The 18961-nt window shown below is 30.4% G+C and overlaps 1 protein-coding gene across 1 annotated transcript in view; it reads right to left on the bottom strand.

Annotated features, from left to right (window-relative positions):
* Positions 1-793: 793 nt before the first annotated feature.
* Positions 794-18961, bottom strand: part of Hipk (Homeodomain interacting protein kinase) — a 99481-nt gene continuing 81313 nt past the window's right edge. The window contains exon 23 of the mRNA XM_066403813.1: positions 794-17472. The gene's annotated coding sequence lies outside the window, so the exon portion shown is untranslated. The remainder of the gene's footprint in view (positions 17473-18961) is intronic.

Below are 18961 nucleotides of genomic sequence, written 5' to 3'. Positions count from 1 at the left end.
AAACAAATTATGGTAACATTTATGCAACATGTTGCGTGTAGGTGACGCCCTCTTAACGCTACATCAAAACAGATGATTACATCTTGTGTATAGTATAAAAATATCAAGTCCACAAAAGTTCAATAATTTATCTTAAATGGTTCTCAAATAATTTATTATTTTCGAAAAAAACATTTTTTTGCCCACCTTATATTTTCTTAACTAGAAACATTTGATACAGACAAGTTGATGCTAAATGTCTCATTTTTACATGCACTATCTCCACCCGCTCTGTGTCCCTATAGTTATAGGACACGCTGTATAAATATGACAAATGTATAACAGCGGCATTTATTACGTATTTACCAATATCCTCGCTCGATTAGAACGTTTTTTTTAGATTTTTCTATCTACGAAATTATCCTGTAAAACTTTCAAAAATGTCTTTGGAAACATGTTTATGTTATTGTTACGTAAAATTAAAAATAAAATTTTTAAAAAGTGAATACAGTATCGACTAAAGTAGATTGTAAAACATTTTATACGTCACGTGACAGCAGATATGTTTAACAGAGCTCTCGGCTCTCCCTACAAAACACTATCCAGAATGTAAAACAAACTATGTACTGTAAATTGTATCGGTGTAAATTTTGCATAACAAAGATGTAGCATAATGTGTAAAGAACAAGTAAATATCAGGGCCAATGAGAAAAAAATAAAATTTCGCTTGCAGTGATCACTGATCATCATCAATAAATTCCTTAATGCTTACTATGGTCAGAAAACAGCACCTGTGAAAATAAAACAAACTGAACATAAAACCATTACGTTTATTGTCAAATTGAAAAGCAAAATGTTTAACAAAAAAACTAGCCAAAACCTAGTTTCTTAAAAATCTAAACAATAATACAGTGTATTAGGGTTATTTCTTAAAACTTGTATCGTGCAGCCTTTAAACGTTGGTAAGTTCTACATATCAAATTGTTAAGATCTTCAATTAGCCCATCATTTCATTTTTTTAGTTGTATTTGCCTAACAATTATCTGGACTTAGTAAGTGATCGATTGAGGCATAAAAATGGAAGGGTGTATATTCATGAGAAAAACTGAAGAAATGATGGGCATTCGAAGACCATTTTCGGAGTGTTACAAAATGAATTAGCCAAAAATGTTGATTGGACATTATTACATTTACCACCAAGGAAACGCTTAGGACAGTAAAGATATACACCATTCTACAACCACTTAAGATAAATAAGCGCAATAATAATATAACATAATATGGTAACTGACTAAAATTAGTATCTTTTTACCAAAAACCCCCAAAAATTAAAACGATAATAGGAAATAATATTACCATAATATTACCAAGTAATAAAACCAACCTAAATATCAACACTTTAGTGTTTGTTGATAAAATGTGATCTTCGCCTGAGGATCAAATTCCAAATTGATTTCGCACTATTCGCAAGTGTAGTTCATTGAAGTAACCGAAAATGGACCAGCTTGTTTAAGCTGCGCATGCGAACGAAAGTTTGGATCAGCTCGGAATTTCATCCCCAAACTAACCTTCGCTAATTAATACTTCCAGAACAGGGACATTGAACAAATTATGTTTGAAAAAGAATCCTTAGAACGTGTAAGAAAGTATCATTAATTTGGGAATTTTATTATGTACAGAAAGACAACGTCGAGATTTTTTGTGCTCCATGTAAGAATGATGATAAACTGGCAATACAGCGTGGCGCATAAAACTTGACAGATAAAACTTACTGTCAACCAGCACACTAAGGGCCCAATTATTAACTTTAACTTGAAGCTATTTTCCATAGAAACCGATATTCTGACCAACAGCTAGGCTTTATTTTAACGATTCTATAAAAATCGGCCTGCAGTTAAATTTGACATCAAATTAATAATTTGGCCATAAGGACGGGTTTTTCAATGTCCAAGTGGGGAGGACAGCCGTCAGTTAACAACTAGTTGGCAGACAGTGTTTTGAAACGGAGATTAAACCTTATCTAACATCTGTGATTTCGGGTCTTGTAGCGCAAGTTAATTAACATCTAGTTTCGACAGGACATTGAAGAACCGGCCGTAGGAAGTAAGAATTGATCATAATGTTACAGGTTTTTATCCCTGTTATGATGATAAGTGAAATACAATGTGTCATGTGACAGTCAACTAGGTTCGATTTTAATATTTAAATACAGAACACCAACTTTCCTTTGAAAATCTACACACAAAACTAGACTCTACGACAAGTAGGTAATTGGTAAATATAATGAATAACAATGGGTTTGATCAGTGTTTGTGCGCCACTGTTTACATCATCTACTTAAATTACTTTTCAGTCCCTGTAAAAGTTGCATAACGATGAAATAAGCTCCTGGGGCTCAAAACAAGCTTAACGTGATAATACTGCAACCAAAAATATACAAAAAAAACTAGAGAGTATGAGTTGAATGACTAGATAGAAATGTTGAAGTTCTAGGCCTTAATTCATGAAATAAGTAGTGAAAATAAAACATGGATGGGGGTCAAGAACCATCACCTCTATCTATCTACGTTTTGCTAAAGCCATATAACAATGACTACAAACTAAATAGTGTTATATACATTACATGACGTACAAAACTACATGACAAAGTTTGTGAGACAAAATAGTTGTTATCCACACGGTCGTGGTGGTTGTGCCAGACTTATGGCATATGAAGCACTAAGGTCGATCTGCACTAGTTCTTCACTTACATTGACATATTCTTGGAATACCCTACTGGAAATTTTAGACGCAGATAGACTTTAGAAATTTGTGAAAGGCATTTTCAGGACGGGACGTATGCATTCAATCAAATTTGATTACGATTAATTTGCGTTTATAGCTTTGTCAAATACTTTTGAACGCTCTTAATGAGTAGGCCAGTCTTACTTGAAAGCAATTACACGTTACGTATAACATAAAGCAAAAAACTACCCAAAACTCTTTGTTAGTAGTAGGTGTGTATGAATTATTACATCATAATAATATTATAATCTCTATAAACTAGTTCGCTGTTATATTACAGTAATTAGAAATATTAATATATTCAATATAACCCTGTGCATTTACATAGTTTAATGGAGAGCGATTAGATATCGTTGAAATGTACTATTTAGCAACTAATAGTTTGTCTCTCGTATTTAGAACTTTAAACAAAGATCATTATAATATTTGTCTTAATTAAGGCTGGTTCTCTAAATCGATTATAAAAGTTGGCTTGGCTGAAGCTCAGTAGTGAATTTTTCAGATGTAGAAATTACTCTAAGTTATACTAAAATAAAGTAGGTACTTAGGTGCAGGTAATGCTGCAGAAAAGGGATATCGAGAACTAAAGCACGGTACCTCGTAACTCTCAAATTCATTGAAAATGAAATTTTACTATTTTTAAATTATTTGTGCTTGTCTAATTCTGTTAGCAAACATGGTACGTCAACAAACAAACTTGTTAACGTTTTAAAAGCAAATAAATAGGATCTTGCAATTCAACCTAGTTGTAGGTACCATAAGTACCTATTTATGTTAAGACAATGATCATCGAATTCAACGTACTTTCTTACTTCACGGAAATTTGCTTCTCTGTAATATTTGTACTTTGCGACCTACGACCACGTACCACATTTTAGCCCTTAATATGCTGAAAGCAAAGTCAATTCATACCTAGTTGCTAAATAACAATGAGTTACTATCGTCTATTAAATAGTAACAAGCAGGGCGTAACGTTTGATTTATGGAACAAAATAATTTCAAAAACGTTTGAATTTTTCTAATTTATGAACTCAAAATCGAGAACTTCAGAGGCGATTTGTTTTGGGAATATTAACATGTACTAAAATCGATTTGAAGTCTGTTTCTGACATTTTTGAACGATTAATCTATTGTAGCTTAGAAATTGCGATTTTCAGTATATTAAGTATCTACAGAGTAGCGCGTTTAACAGTGCGTATTGTTTTATTTTAAAATCCAAGCCAGTTTTGAACTTTTATATGCAGGATGAGATTTCTTTGACGATCAATATAACAATCTTGGTAACTGGCAGAGTTTAAAAATCAATTAAACGGACAAACATTTGCAATGTTTTGTCATATTTCAGAAATGACATAAACTCACAAGTAAATTATTTCTTATTCGGAAAGCCGTTTTTTAAATCTTTAAAATGATACAAATAACTTCAAACTTATTTTTAAAATGTCTTAGCTACAAAAATTCATTGTGCTTATTGCAACATTAAACATAGCGCACCATCTAAGCCTTTATATTAAGTCATTATTATATCACCTCACCCATTGAAATGTTTCAGAATCAGGATTCAGGATTCAACTTCAGGGAACGTTGAGAGTATACTTATGAAAAAAAAAGATTTTGATTGGTTTGCCAGATACATGTTTTTATCGAAAAAGTTATTTAGATCATTTTAAAATCATTTTTTCGCAAAAATTTGAACTTATTATTAACTTGAAACATTTCAGTGGTTTATGTCAAATCATAGTAAATTCCCATGAACAATCGCGTTTCATTTTCACATGAAAACCTTAAAAATAAAAATTGCCATAGCCTTGGCATTTTGAAGAATACCTATTAGGTTATTAGTATCGTTTCAAACCTTGGACAAATCCCTTTAAAGATAAGAAATAAAGCGTTATTGAAATGTCCTCGATAATGTGCCTAGAGAAACTATTACAGCTATTAAAATTTTGCTGTTATGTAGAATCACAGTATTATTGGCATTTTTCAAAATTACCACAAATCTAAAAATGTTCCGCATTTCAGTAGGCATTAAAAACATAACGATGACGTTTCCACCTATAAATATTCCCCAAAATTTGAGGACAACAAATAACTTGCTTAAATTAAATGGATCGCTCCTTATTTTATTGAAGTTTTGGATTTGCCTCGCATTTTTTTGGATATTTCATATAACATATCCGGTGCCAATATTCTGTTGTTGTCGAGCTATTCACGTTTGAAGTATATCATTATTTGAATTTTCGAGGGCAGTAATTTCCAAACGGTTAGAAGCAAATTTTGAGTATGATCAGAAGTTCAAATGGTTTTTTGATGACATAAACAAGTTAAATAAATTAGACGTTTAAAAGAATTTGCTTTTTTTATTTAAAAAACCGCGATATATCTGTAAGTACCACTATGGTTGCTTGTCTGTCTAGATATGAATTACCTTTACTAGCATCTTCCAGGACAATTTTCGTTCAATTGTAAATTAAAGAACTTCCCCAGCCATGCATTTAAAAGAATTAAAAAACATAGTTTATATACAAATTAACAGGACATAGGTATTAAATCTCAATCACAGTAAAATATGCCTAATCAACAAATGATAAGATATTTACAGATTTGATCAATTGCTGTTCTCAATACACGGTGGTACTGTTTATAATGTTTAAGTATGATTTAACCCTTGGGCAAATCAGAACCTTGAAATTACAATGATTTGACCACCCAGGGAGATAATGCATAATGAAAGGAACTATACTGGTCATGTTCAACTATATGGTGCAAGTACGAACATCAATAGATATTAACACCACAGCAAAATTCTAAGTTACATTTGAGGAAGTTCTATATGAGTAAAGGTTTACACCCAAGTTGTCTTTGTGCAAATGTGTGAAGCTCATCAACACTGTTTGCTCGAAAAACTAACTTTGATGTAAACTTAGCAACGATTAAACTTTATAGCAGTGAAAAATCTGATAAATACTTTTGTATTAATATTATGCATAATTATTATATACCCCAAAACCTATTCTAGAAAATCCAAAAATATTTTAGTTATTTTACACATCTATTATTTCTAACATCTATAATGTTGTAAAGGTACAAGTACCAAGTATTGATTTCTTTTTTATATCGGGTCCAATTCTGAAGCAATTTCAGCATTGCTTAACCTCCGTTTTACCTTTATATCATTCTTTGATTACTACACATGGACATTTGACAGTCTTATAATTTGTTAACAGGATGGGCATTTTTCTTGGAGCTGTATTGGGATGTTTAACTTTTGAGCAGTAAATGATAAAAGTCGCGGCTACAAACCATAAAGAACACCCACCCTTACTAAAAAGTGCCTAATAGTAGTACCTAGCCAAAGAAACAAAGATTAGTAAAACCCTTCAAAATTCGACCGCAATTAAGACATAATATGAAGACCTTCTAAATATATACATTAAAAACGATCTAATATTTATTAAATATCACAACTATATATAAATACATATGGGTGTGTATATATATGTATATATGTATATAAATATATATTACACATACATATATTTCGTGTTACTCTATTGACGTAAGAAACTCCCTGCTGAATAACATTAAAAGACGTCTATGTGCAGCTTTTCTATATAAAGTTCTTTGTCTTATATAAAAGAAATATTATGATGTCGCCAAAATAACGAGTCTGATATTCATACAAACCAAAGCTACCCCTAATTACATGTAGAAGCTGCATTTTACATAATAAAAACCATACAGTTATTTATGTCGCCCTCTCTTGAAGAGTTATTGAAATCTAAGTCATTCACTGAATTTTCGGATACGTTTGTTATGGTACATGATGCCTGAAGTCTTGTGGTTTTACTTTTAACATGTAATTAATTATCTCAAGAGACTGATTAAACCTAAAACACCTCGATGAATGTTGATTATAAGAGGGACATGATTTTTAAATCATCTATTTATTAAGATTTTTTAATTTTTTTCTCTTCTCGTATCCACGAATTATTTATCAGATATAAGCTGTAATCGTAATTAAGCATAAGTTTAAAAATAAAATGACGAGGCTTCAAACTTCCGTGATTGTGTTGATTTACTGGTACACATAATGAACACGGGTTATGAACTTATAGGGTATATAGAAAATAAAAAATTGACACGATTTAATATCACACATCAACATAAGCTAAAGTGACTATCAAGAAAAACTAAAATAATCTCAAACACTTCATTCCTCATATATTTTTTTTAATTTTAATATTCCGGTAGATAACGATTGTAGTTCGAAAACATTGAGTTTTTTATTTACTTGTATAACCTCTGTAACATGTATCCATTAAAGCTGTATATACTGTAATTTATGTTATAGCAACGTGAAGCAAGTCATTATCTACGATGCTAAATAGTTAATTAAGTTGAAGCCGTTAAGCATTGAACAAATTTATTAAAGTACGGAAAGGAATACTGTTTCGCACGGAGCACAACATCCGTCAATTTTTTTTAGATTGAAAGAACATTTACCGAATTTTATAGAAAAGAAATTAGTTTAAACAAATTAGTGTAAAAAAGTATTTTTACTTAAAAAAACATATATAGAATTTTTCTTGTCTTAATAGCATCCGATGTTTTTTTATAAAATATAAAAATCAACTTTAGCACACCAGGTGAGAGAAAGTAACTTTATTGCACACAGATACTATTGTCAACTTACGATAATTATCGTATATGTGTGATATTTCAGACTCTGGTATACTGTAAAATTGAATTTTCATTATTGTAGGTTTTCATTATTTATACCATAATATTGAATTATACAAATTGATTACGATTATTCTGTTACTGTTTTATTTAACGTCGTTTCAGTTAGATATCGTGAAACTATCTAAAAACTAACAATAATACTTATGCATTCACAATTCGTGCCAGGAATTATTTAAAAGAATCGGTTCCCTGCAAATTGGATATCAGACGTTTCGATTCGATTAAGTGATGATGCCAATTGAAGCGGTGTGCTCGAGTGTATTTTTTTAATTTTATAGATAACGCAAAACAAATAAAACAGTGAATAGTCCAAAAAAGTGTACCAAACCTGAATTATGTTTTTGTTTTATTAACCTCCAGTATTATTATCTGTTTGTGTTCTATGAATGATTCTGCGAAAGTCTTACGTAACATGTTCTATACCTATCTTCAATAATTTTTAAATGATAGAGTATAAAATTTCCAATTTTTTATCCTTTAGGGGACTATAACAGGCAAGTTATTGGAGATCGAGAGAAGTGATTTGCATTTTCCACCTTTGTTTCACAGAATCTATTAAATGACATAATATAGCAATTTGTAAAAATCACATTTTTTCATATTATGACAGACCTTTCAAAATTAAGATCAGAGAAAATATATATTTTTAAAAATTTTAAAATAAGTTGGAACATGCTTGAAATTGAAACGTCAACATCTAATTTACAGGAAACCGAATACCCTCCTGAAAGAATTACATTTAGATACTCGTTATTATGTATCAAAAACGAGAGGTAAAATACTAGTAAAACACATTGAAAAGTATAATTGTGTGTTTTTAAATCTTAAGTGAGGAAAATGAGTCTTTAAATCCAAGCAGGTTACTTACCTTCGTGAGTAATGATTAATTTTAATTGGCTAATGAAAATGTCTAATCGTACTTCATTTTTATAAATAATGGACAATTATAAAGGAGTCATTATACATGACTGATTATGAGATAAGAGATCTGGATGGATAATGGATTTATAAATTAAAACGTTATAAAATTATAAAAAAGGCCACGTAGTCAACAGCAATATGACAGAAGTTACACAAAACAGGATTTCCTAATACGTGTCACGCATATAAAATGACATAAATTTCAGCAAATTCAAGTTTCGCTCTGTATTTGTAGAACTGTAGCAACTATTGTTTTGTTACTGGTAAAATTTCTGAAGGGAGTTATAAAATGTAATCCAGTTAGTCACCGGTTTGGACTGCAAGAACTTTATTTGCAAAAATATGAAAAAATTGTTTACGAATGATTTTATTATAGGGCGTCTCTGAAATGACTGTACAACGTTAGACCCAAAAGTGTCTTTATTTTAACACCTGGAAATATTAAAAATTGGGAGTGGTTCTTAAATAAGCTTGTACTTTTGTTACTTCTTATACGACTAACTTTAATTTTTTCTTTGTCACTAGCTCATTTTATTTTGAAACTTTTTTGTCTTCTATAAAAATTTCGCCAGCATATAGTTTCTCTGTAAAAAAATTATTTATGACTCCTTGCAATATACCATTGTTGTTTAGTCGGAACGAAAACATGGAAAAAGTTTTAATTCTATATAACTACCAACTTTTCTACTTTGGGCATAGTATAGGGCTTTTGTAATATTGTTTTCATAACAATAGTCAATTGGAAGGTATCGTAAATATTTTTTTTTTTTAGGGAAACTGTATAAGTGACGAATATTTTACAAGAGATCCAAAAGTTTTAAAATAAAGTCAGTTAATGGCAGAGAAAAAATTTAAACCACTCATTCAAGAGGTAACAAAAATACAAACTTTTATTTAAGAATCATGCGCAATTTTTAATATTTTTATGCATTAAAAACAGGGTTCGCTTCGATCAAAACACGATAATTTATGTAGTAACTTTTAGTTCAAAAATTAATGAAGATCGATACAAACATTTAACATTATTTCCGAAAAACCATGTTAATTTGAGAACTTTAAGTGCCTTCTAGCAGATATAGGCATGTTTGCATAGAACGCTTTATTTTTAAGAAGTCTTTGGTCAAGCGTAGTTTAATTATTTCAGGGACACTCTGTATTGTAGACACAAAGTGATTCTTCATCGCCCTAGTGCAATAAAGTAGGTGAATTTATAATCCTATTAGAATGAAGCAGGTAAAGTACGTTTTCTGTAGAACTGACAAAATTATTATTGAATTTTAACTTACGGACGTAAATGTCTTTTAACAGTCTTGACATCAAAATAAAATTAATAGCTAATTAACATGAAGTCTGACATAATACGTTGTATATAATGTGTGCGTAATGAGCCTTTATTCCACTCATTCAATTATTCTCTCCAACTCGCTCGGTCATAAATTGATTCGTTTCATACAACCATACTACATAAATAACTACTATGTACCCAAAAATTGTAAGATAAAAGGATCAGGAATGACCATGAAAATCCGCATTCTAGTTATAACCTCTTCCTACATGACCTCATTCACTTCATTCTTTTTGCAATCTTCCCATGAAGCTTTAACTTGTTTGGTATTTCTACTACATTTACCCCAACATAATTCAGATCTTCAAAAGAATTTAGTTGTAGCTTTAGTTTTATATCTGACGTTTCCAATGACGTCTTGTGTGGTTAACGTTCATAGCGACGCAACATTTAACTTTCTGTTAAAAATTACTCATATTTTGACGACATTTCCTATAGGATCCCTCCGGTACTCAATCCGCCCGCTGCGTGATTTAAATTCAATCATGCTCAGACAATTATTATTTGTAGCACAGGCGAAGGGATGGCCCCGTTAAGTTAAAACACCATTAAACGTTAAAAATAAACAATAGAGTACAGACAATTATTATAGGTTAATTTGAAACAGGCACATCAAATTGTATTGTATTAAATGCTACAGTAAAAATTCTATTTAATTCTTTCTACGATAATTTGTTTTTATACCACTTACATATATTATTATGTACGTATATAAAGGGAAATTACTCTTCAGACGAAAACGGCTTTAGAAACATTATCGAACTATCTGCTCGATAATAAACGCATTTTATCAACTTTTGTACTTTCATCATATTTGTCTTTTAATATCCACCTATACAATTATAATTGTTACTAAAGTCGTGTTTATCTGAATCCCACATCTCAAAGGTTTTCATACAGTTAACCCACTACCACAGCGCTATAACTAAATAAAAGCGTAATTCATTGTTATCAATAACTTATATAGTGCAAGTTCCTAACTTGGAACAAATTCAATAAACGAAACACCGACTATTTAAAAAAAAGCTTGGACAGGTCGATTAGCATTTTAGACTGCCGTCTTTTTTAAAAAGTAAACACGTACAAGTTGTGCAAAATGTGAGATAGGATGTCATAGATATTTTTATATTATTTTTTAGTGACATCTTTTTTTTTGTTTTTAACTATTTATCAAATTAGACATAGGCGCTAAATTTCGAATGTATACTATCTGCTAGCTGCAATTTTTTTAAAATGAAATAAAGGAAATTGAAAAAAGATTATTTTACGTCAAATTTGAGTCCATTTTTTTCTATAATAAATGCACAAAATATTGTTCAAATGTCCAGTTTTATCGGTTGGCAAAGTTTAATTATTTCAATTTAAGTTATTATTTTTGATGGAAAAATAGGTATACACCTAATGTAGATATAAATTTCATCCAAATGTGAAATTCACCGTTTGACGTTTTATAGATGTTTTAATTTTTACAAAATGTCTCCAATGGAAATATCTGGTTTCAACAAGATGATTGGAGGTCTGACAAACTGGGGTTGACACCCCATTTTACCAAACCTGTTCTTGAATATGTGGATGAAATATTTCCAGATACATGGATTGGTAAAAGGGAATCCGTTAAATTGCTACGCTGGTCTTCAGACATCAATCCGTGGATTTCTTTCCGAAGGGCTTCCTAAAAAGCGAATACGACATGTAGATTAAATTCTCAGGAAGTAATTACAAGGGTTCACAATGAGATTCAGTTGCGCTGTTGGCAAATAATGGCACCTATCTATTACTTGATGTATTTTAAAAATTGGCAAAAACGAAAAAAAATTATCACTTACATAAATTGATAACGTCAGATATCTGAAACCTAGGACAACTCGTATAAATCTTTTTTTCAAAAAAAGACGGAAATCTAAATTACTAATCAACGTGTCCCAATCTTTAAAAAAAAACTCAGTGTTATCTTTACCGAATTTATTCAGGTAAGAAATTCGCTCTGTATATTGATACCGCTTATCTAAGGAACCAAGCACCAAAACAGCAAAATTGACTTAGTAGTATCTCTAGTGCCTGTCTAGTACCTTAGTAAAATTGAAGCAAACGATCTCGTCCATTTTCTACATTCTATGATAGTATATCAAGATACAAGTTTGTGACAGTGAGCCACATGAATCGTGTATTTAATACTATTTTTTCTATTCAATACAAATACAAATTTATATTAATGGTAAGACAAACTCAAATATTAACGAATTTAGCTCAAACCTTGGGAAAGGTTAGTGCATCTCACAAACGCCGATGGCATCTATTTAAAGTAAACGTCAAACGTGGCAAATTGTTTATTTCCCTGGCACAGTTTTTCCAGATTAGTAATAATATTATCCTATAGTAGTATTACTATGTTATAAAATTGCCATATTAAAAGGTTTAAGGTGTAAATGTATAATGTTTACTTTGGCAGTCGGTATATATTGCCAACATCAAAGTGTAAAACGGTATCAAAAGATTCATTTCAAAACTGTTTTAATGTCATAACAGTGCGGTAAAGCTGTCATTTTGACTGCGAAATAGAAAAAATATATATAAGGAACCGAATACTGTGGCAACGTCTAACAGATAACGAACCAAATGCCTTCCCGTAAAGAACTTCACAGAATGAAACACCAAATTTATTTTTCTAAAAATAAGCAAAAATTATTTGATTCATTTTAGATAAGCGATATCCATAATATATTTCTTGTAAAGACATGTCTAATGTTAGGTATTTCTAATGAAAAAATGTTAAATTGAAAATGGTCTTGAGAGAAATTACAATATTTGGATACTCAGCCACACTTTAATACAATGAAATTATTTTATTTGCGGTCAGATCTCTCACACCATTGAAGTAAGGACATCCAAGCAATCATACTTTTATTAAATAAACCCATCCAAGCCGCAATAATATTTTGGATTTAAGTTTGTAAAACATGAAGCCATTTTTAATTTCTGATATGACATATGGAACTTACGTCACTAAAAACAAATAAGTCGTCACACCCTACATAGTCTTATCCCTTTATTGTATGTACGGTCCAATTAATTTTTAAGTTTCTAATTTTTTTAGAAGTTTTAACGCAAGATTCAACAATATATGTATAGCTTTTACAATGAAAAACCTAATAACCTAATATTTCTTCTAACTCGCAATCTTTAAAATTAAGCAGATACAAATCGACCTACACCCTGTACTAGACTTGATATTTACAAATTAACCCCTTGGTCTAGACGTTCCTTCATTAAATATCCCGAGTGTAGTTCAAAAATTACTAATTCATGCAAGGTAAACATCATAAGACATAATACTTGTTTCGCCAACAATGCGTAATCCAAGAAAATATCCTCGCACCGTAAGAAAATTACACAATTGAAGTCGGTAAACAAGTAACATGTTCTGAATGATCTATCATTTTATGAAAACAGTCACATTTTACCTGTTCACCATCATCTAAATAATGTATTAACTAATAATTAAATATAACATATTTTAGTTGAATAAAATAATTGAAGACCCATAATCACAATTAGTGTAAACTATTAATATAACATACAAATGAAATGTAATCTCCTATGTAATGGTATGCAGGGTGTCTTTGATTAGTTTCACATGTTTATCTCTTATTAGACATGGAACTCAAATATTGGTATCACTTGAAGATAGTATAGAAGATGATGGGCCGCACTGATAACATGAATAAATTAAATGGGAATGTGGTTCATATAAAACACATTTAAAGTTTTATGTTTAACACTTAATGTTTTAGATTTTGAAGAGATATATTTTTATGACGTATATAAAAACGTTTATAAAAGTGGTTTTAAATTGACGGGCGACCTTGAAATTACTTACTGTGCTCTATTACTTTCAATATACCTATTATATTTTATTTTATTACATTACTTTCAAATTTATCAAAATCAAAGAAAATCCCTTAATATGTTTACGGAATATAAACAAAACGCCAAAACGGCAGAAGAAACTACTATCACGAATAGTTTTCCACCTTTATATACCCGTTTTCATTTAATATGTAAAATTCGTTTACTTGATTTTAAAAGTCGAGTTAAAAATGGACTAACTCTTCAAAGTAAAATAATAGGCAAACACAATGATGCAATAAAGTATTGCATAAACTGAGTAAAATTGTAGTCTAATTTTTGTAAAAACGCTGGGGTTTGTATATTTTTTCTACGAATTTTATTACCAAGTTCAAGAAATGGAACCCCTGTGTAAACGTGACTCCTATGTAAAATTTAAGAATATTTGTTTGTCAATCAATCACTAGCAAAACACGTTTAGAGTAGGTATAGCATTATAAAATGTTTGAAGGATAACTTAGGTATATTTCAATTGACTTTCAATTTTCTGTGCTCGTACAGGGCATCGGGATAACTATAGGACCACGAACACGCATTAAACTGAAAAATTTAAAGCAAATTTACATTTTCACTACATTTCAGATATCGAAATGTTTACACAATGCACGAACACAGGACTACAGATATAGACCAGCTATCGTGGCTTAATTCGTGATTAACATTGGAAAAACTGACCTTTTCAGACTAACGGTAATTTGTTCAGTTACATGATTCTCACCAACAAACGCCTAAATACGTCTCGAGGTAATGACCTCTTCTATATATTTTCACAATAGAATGAATAAAAACAAATTTTTCGCCATACGCTAAATAGAACTAATCAGAAATTTTATTCTTTTGCAAAAGCTTCTTTCACATCTTATATAAAATATCTGAAAAACACTAATCATAAAGCTTAATATTTTATCAAAAACTTAATTATAACAATAAACTGTGACAAAAGTTGTTGCCCGGCGATCAGAATTTTGATTTAATTTTGATTTTATATTTCACGAAAGAAATATCTTAAAAAATATTATATAAGTTGATGGTTTCAATTCACATTTGATTGAATTACTCGAGTGCTTTATTTCGTACAGAGATTTGAAAAAACGAGGAGGAATTTGTCAACAGATACAAAAGTAATGCCAATCAAGGATCATATGGGAAACTAAGAAATCAGCGGAATCCACAAAAATGTTTCTGGATTATGGTTTATACAGGGTGTTACAAATTTCGTGGGCACTTGCGAAGATCTGCACAAGGTGGGCTCCTAGTTTGATTAATCCAGTTAAGTTACATTAGCAGTTATAATTTTATGCACTTTCATAATTTAGTTCTCCTTATTTAATGCTTAGGTTCTTCAAAATATTCAAGCAATAGACAAATAAAACGTTGATGTTCCATTTTTAGTCTAACAAAAAGTATTTCAATTGACTATAGTTACCTAGAGTAGTTTCAAAACTTGTCAATTAAAAAAATATGACAAGTATGTATAAGTAATTTAATAATTAATATATTTGAGATGGCGGCGACGCTAAGATATATCTCAGATACGAACCGCTACTCTTAATGCATAGTTAGCTAAATGGTGTTGTACAAGCCGTTATTGAAAATAGTGATAACATGAATCTCACTAACTCTGATCCCAGATTTCGGAAACCAAATATCACTGTTTAAAAGGACATAAGTAAGCAAATATAGACTTATTCATTTTTTTATTCTTCTGTGCTGTTTTATTTCATTATTTGTTTTCTCTTGAGTACTGACTTTACTATACTTTTTTTCCCCATACGAATAGGAAAATCATTAAATGGGCCCATCATCTACATGACGACAGTCATGTAAGAGTCCTACCCAAAAATTCTGAAGACTTAAAAAAGACAACATTATTGAATTGGGTTATAGCCACAGTAGATTTATATATAATGGTTTCACGAGTGCAGAATTGCCAATTCTAATCCAAGCCTAACGTATTCTAACTTGGTATATTTTGACATTTTTATCTAACTTTTAAAGATTAATTAATAAAATGTCAAATGACATATGTCAAAATATTTGAGATTTCAAGAGACGTGTGACTTCGTCCTGAAAAGTTAAAAATAAGAAGGCTAAAACCATTTCCGTAAAATTCGATTAAAAAATTGCCAGATATTATTTTGAAAAAAATATGAAAATCGGAATATGGTGCTAAAATACACTGGCAGTGTTAAATTTTCATGTTGTTATTGGTTTTAGTTAAAATTGACCATTCTGCACTTATGAATCATATTATTTGCAAAAGATGATTGTTCGCGGCGATGTACCACACTGAAAAGCTGTGTTTTTATTAATTCTCCAGAAGTTCTAATAGGACACTTTCGTAAATTATTCTGTTTAGTAGAATTTCTATCTTCATATGCGTCCTCGTAATATATTCTACTGCTTACACCTCCTCATAGGAAGAAACGAGGCTTATAGCATTTCGACATAAATAGCCATGTGCTTGCAGGTTTGCAAGAGACCCTAGTTCAGGCTATATCTATCTTTGTACATTTCCATTTAGCATGGTAAAGTGGCTTAATAAGAGTTTTGCTCACCTCATTTCTCTTCCTACAAATATGTTCTTCTCTTTGTCTTTCGCCCTTTCACTCTTGTCTTCGCACTGAAAAGCAAAAATCTCAAGTCTTTTCCCATATTTGACAACTTTTCTTATATTTGACAACCGGTACATGATAATTCAATGACACGCTGCAAACCAACTTGGCCGAGATGCGTTACAAGACTTTACAATATTCATGTTTAATAATACTCACTTTTCTCGGCCTAAAATCTAAATCTCTAATCCTAAAATCTCAGCAATTGCAACTTTGCAACAAGCTAGGACAAATCGAATTTCATTGATATGAAAGGCAGTAATGATAATGTTATTTAAGCTAAAAATGTTTCTCTAAGACACGCGTTTGTTCCTACTTAAATAAATTAAAGCAATAACGAGACAGATATCAAAGGTATGTACAATCTAAATAGCTCTGCTCGCTATCTCTATTTTACAATTACAATGGTTATCACATCGTAGACACGAAAATTAAAAATCTTACTAGTAAAACGGCTAAAATTAAAATAACTTCCGCAATACCCTTAACAACTACTATCACTAATAATGCGGGTACTTCAACCTGGCCCCAGCTTATCTAGGCCGGTTGGGAGATTAGAATGCAATTAAAAAGCGGAGAAATAACTGAAATTCAACGGCTAATTACCATAATAAACACCTATTAATCATATATCACTAAAAAAACTTAATATACCAAAGCCTCTTGTACGCGTAATAATTATATAACTAAAGTAAATTAATTTTATATACTAATTAAATTTTATACACTATCCATTGAAGTGACTAACTAAATATAATTAAAAAACTAATCCTACACATGAGGCCAATTTCGAAATTGGCGAATTATTTGCCATATTACAGAGTTCACATGGTGCGGATGGTGAACTGAATTTAATAATTCTTTTTATAGATTTGTTTCAATCACAATTTTCTTTCTTCAATTTCAATGTATTATACCTTGTGGTAATAGACTTAAAAAAAGGCTGAAACTATATTCTTCCTCGACATGGATACTTAAACCTTATAATCTATGGACTTGTCCAGAACTTAATTATCTAATTTGCTTTAGAATATGCGCTTGTAATCTGAGATAAATCTCAGATATTCTCTCTCAATTACTAGATGTTAAACATCAGTTTCGGCAACTATATACTCCAATGGTGCAGATTAATAGATGCTCCTTACGATTCTAACCGTTTGTGGTATTATCAGGTACCTGAAAGAAAGACAGAATGTAAAATAAATAGGTATAGAGAATAGATAGATATATTAGAGCTGCAAGACGTCTTGTTTTGACTTGCATGTATTGAGCATACAGCGTATTTTACTAAGACTAGCAGAGTAAAATATTGATCTATTATGGAAAGCCTATGACTAGATTTTCAAGATGGCGGGATTTTTGATTTTTTGAATTTCTCTAAGCATTCCAAGAATTTTTCACCTAACAAGCTCTATTTTTCTTTATTTGTAGTATTAATTTAATTAATTTACGAACTATGAATTTTTAAAATGAGATACTTTTGTTACTTTTAAAAGCTGTAATTTGAAAACGGTTCAGCTTAGAGTAAAATGGGTTTTCACATTCCTGTCTGAATTTTTTAATACGATTTTGAATATTTTATTTGACATCTGTTAAGACTTTTCACATTTTAAGGATGTTTTAAAAAGTTACAATAACTCATACAATTTAAAACTTACTGCCTTTCAAAACGCCAAAGCATCATATTTTAAAAACAACTAAAGATTGGAACAAAGTACGTATTCGAAATATTCTTACAATCTCTAAACAAATTCAAAGTTGAAATAATATATCGAGCATTCCATTTAAAATAAGAAAGTTGTCACATACATGTAGCACATCGGTGGCAATGCCAATAGCACGATCGTATGTAAGTACATGAAATGCATGTCGGTTAATTCTGCGATAGAGTAAACAGCCATAGCAAACGAAAACTTGTGCAATGACAACAGTCAAATAATTAATGTTTATATTCTAATAAAAAAATACAAGTTTTTACAAAATAAAAAAGGTGAAAAAAAAACGTTTGTTTGTTTGTATTTAATAAATAAGTAATAAATAATTGCAAATAAATATTTCAAAAAAGAATAATATTCCACATTTTAGAAATCGTTACTTTGCGGGCTCATGTTTACTAAGACTTTTTTGTTTATTTTAGTCTATACTATTACGCCTTTGAATGTTTTCACTATTTTTTGCCTGAAACAACTAATTTTTTTAAGTAAAATATAATATTGAACTTCAACAGTAAGATGAGCATGGGCACTACTTTGAATATATTTAAAGAAAAGAAAGTAGGGTACTGATTTTTTCCGAAATAAAAATTACATTTGTGGTCTGCATTCATTTTTTACTAAAAAAGATATCTAATCTTTTTGGGAAACACACCGTTTTAGAATAAAAAAATAAAATAGTCTTAATTCTATAAATTCCTTAAAATATAACAACATAATAAAGTTACAGATTGGTATAGGGCTATGTAATACTGAAACAGTGCTAGTCATAGTTATAATGTAATGATTTATCTCTGTTCTGTATGAACCTACACATAGGTCGTTACAGATCAGAGAGTGTCTCATTAAAAATTCTCGAAGTTCGCACTGCTGAAAAAAAGGAAATAAATTTTGCCAAGGAAATGGAAGAGATTATTTATAACCCTGTATTTTACAAATCTCCCTACATGGAC

Source organism: Euwallacea similis, chromosome 31, assembly GCF_039881205.1.
Source record: "Euwallacea similis isolate ESF13 chromosome 31, ESF131.1, whole genome shotgun sequence".
In the NCBI taxonomy this organism is placed as follows: Eukaryota; Metazoa; Arthropoda; class Insecta; order Coleoptera; family Curculionidae; genus Euwallacea; species Euwallacea similis.
The sequence above is the reverse complement of the archived record's forward strand: the minus strand, read 5'-3'. Positions and strand labels throughout refer to the sequence as shown.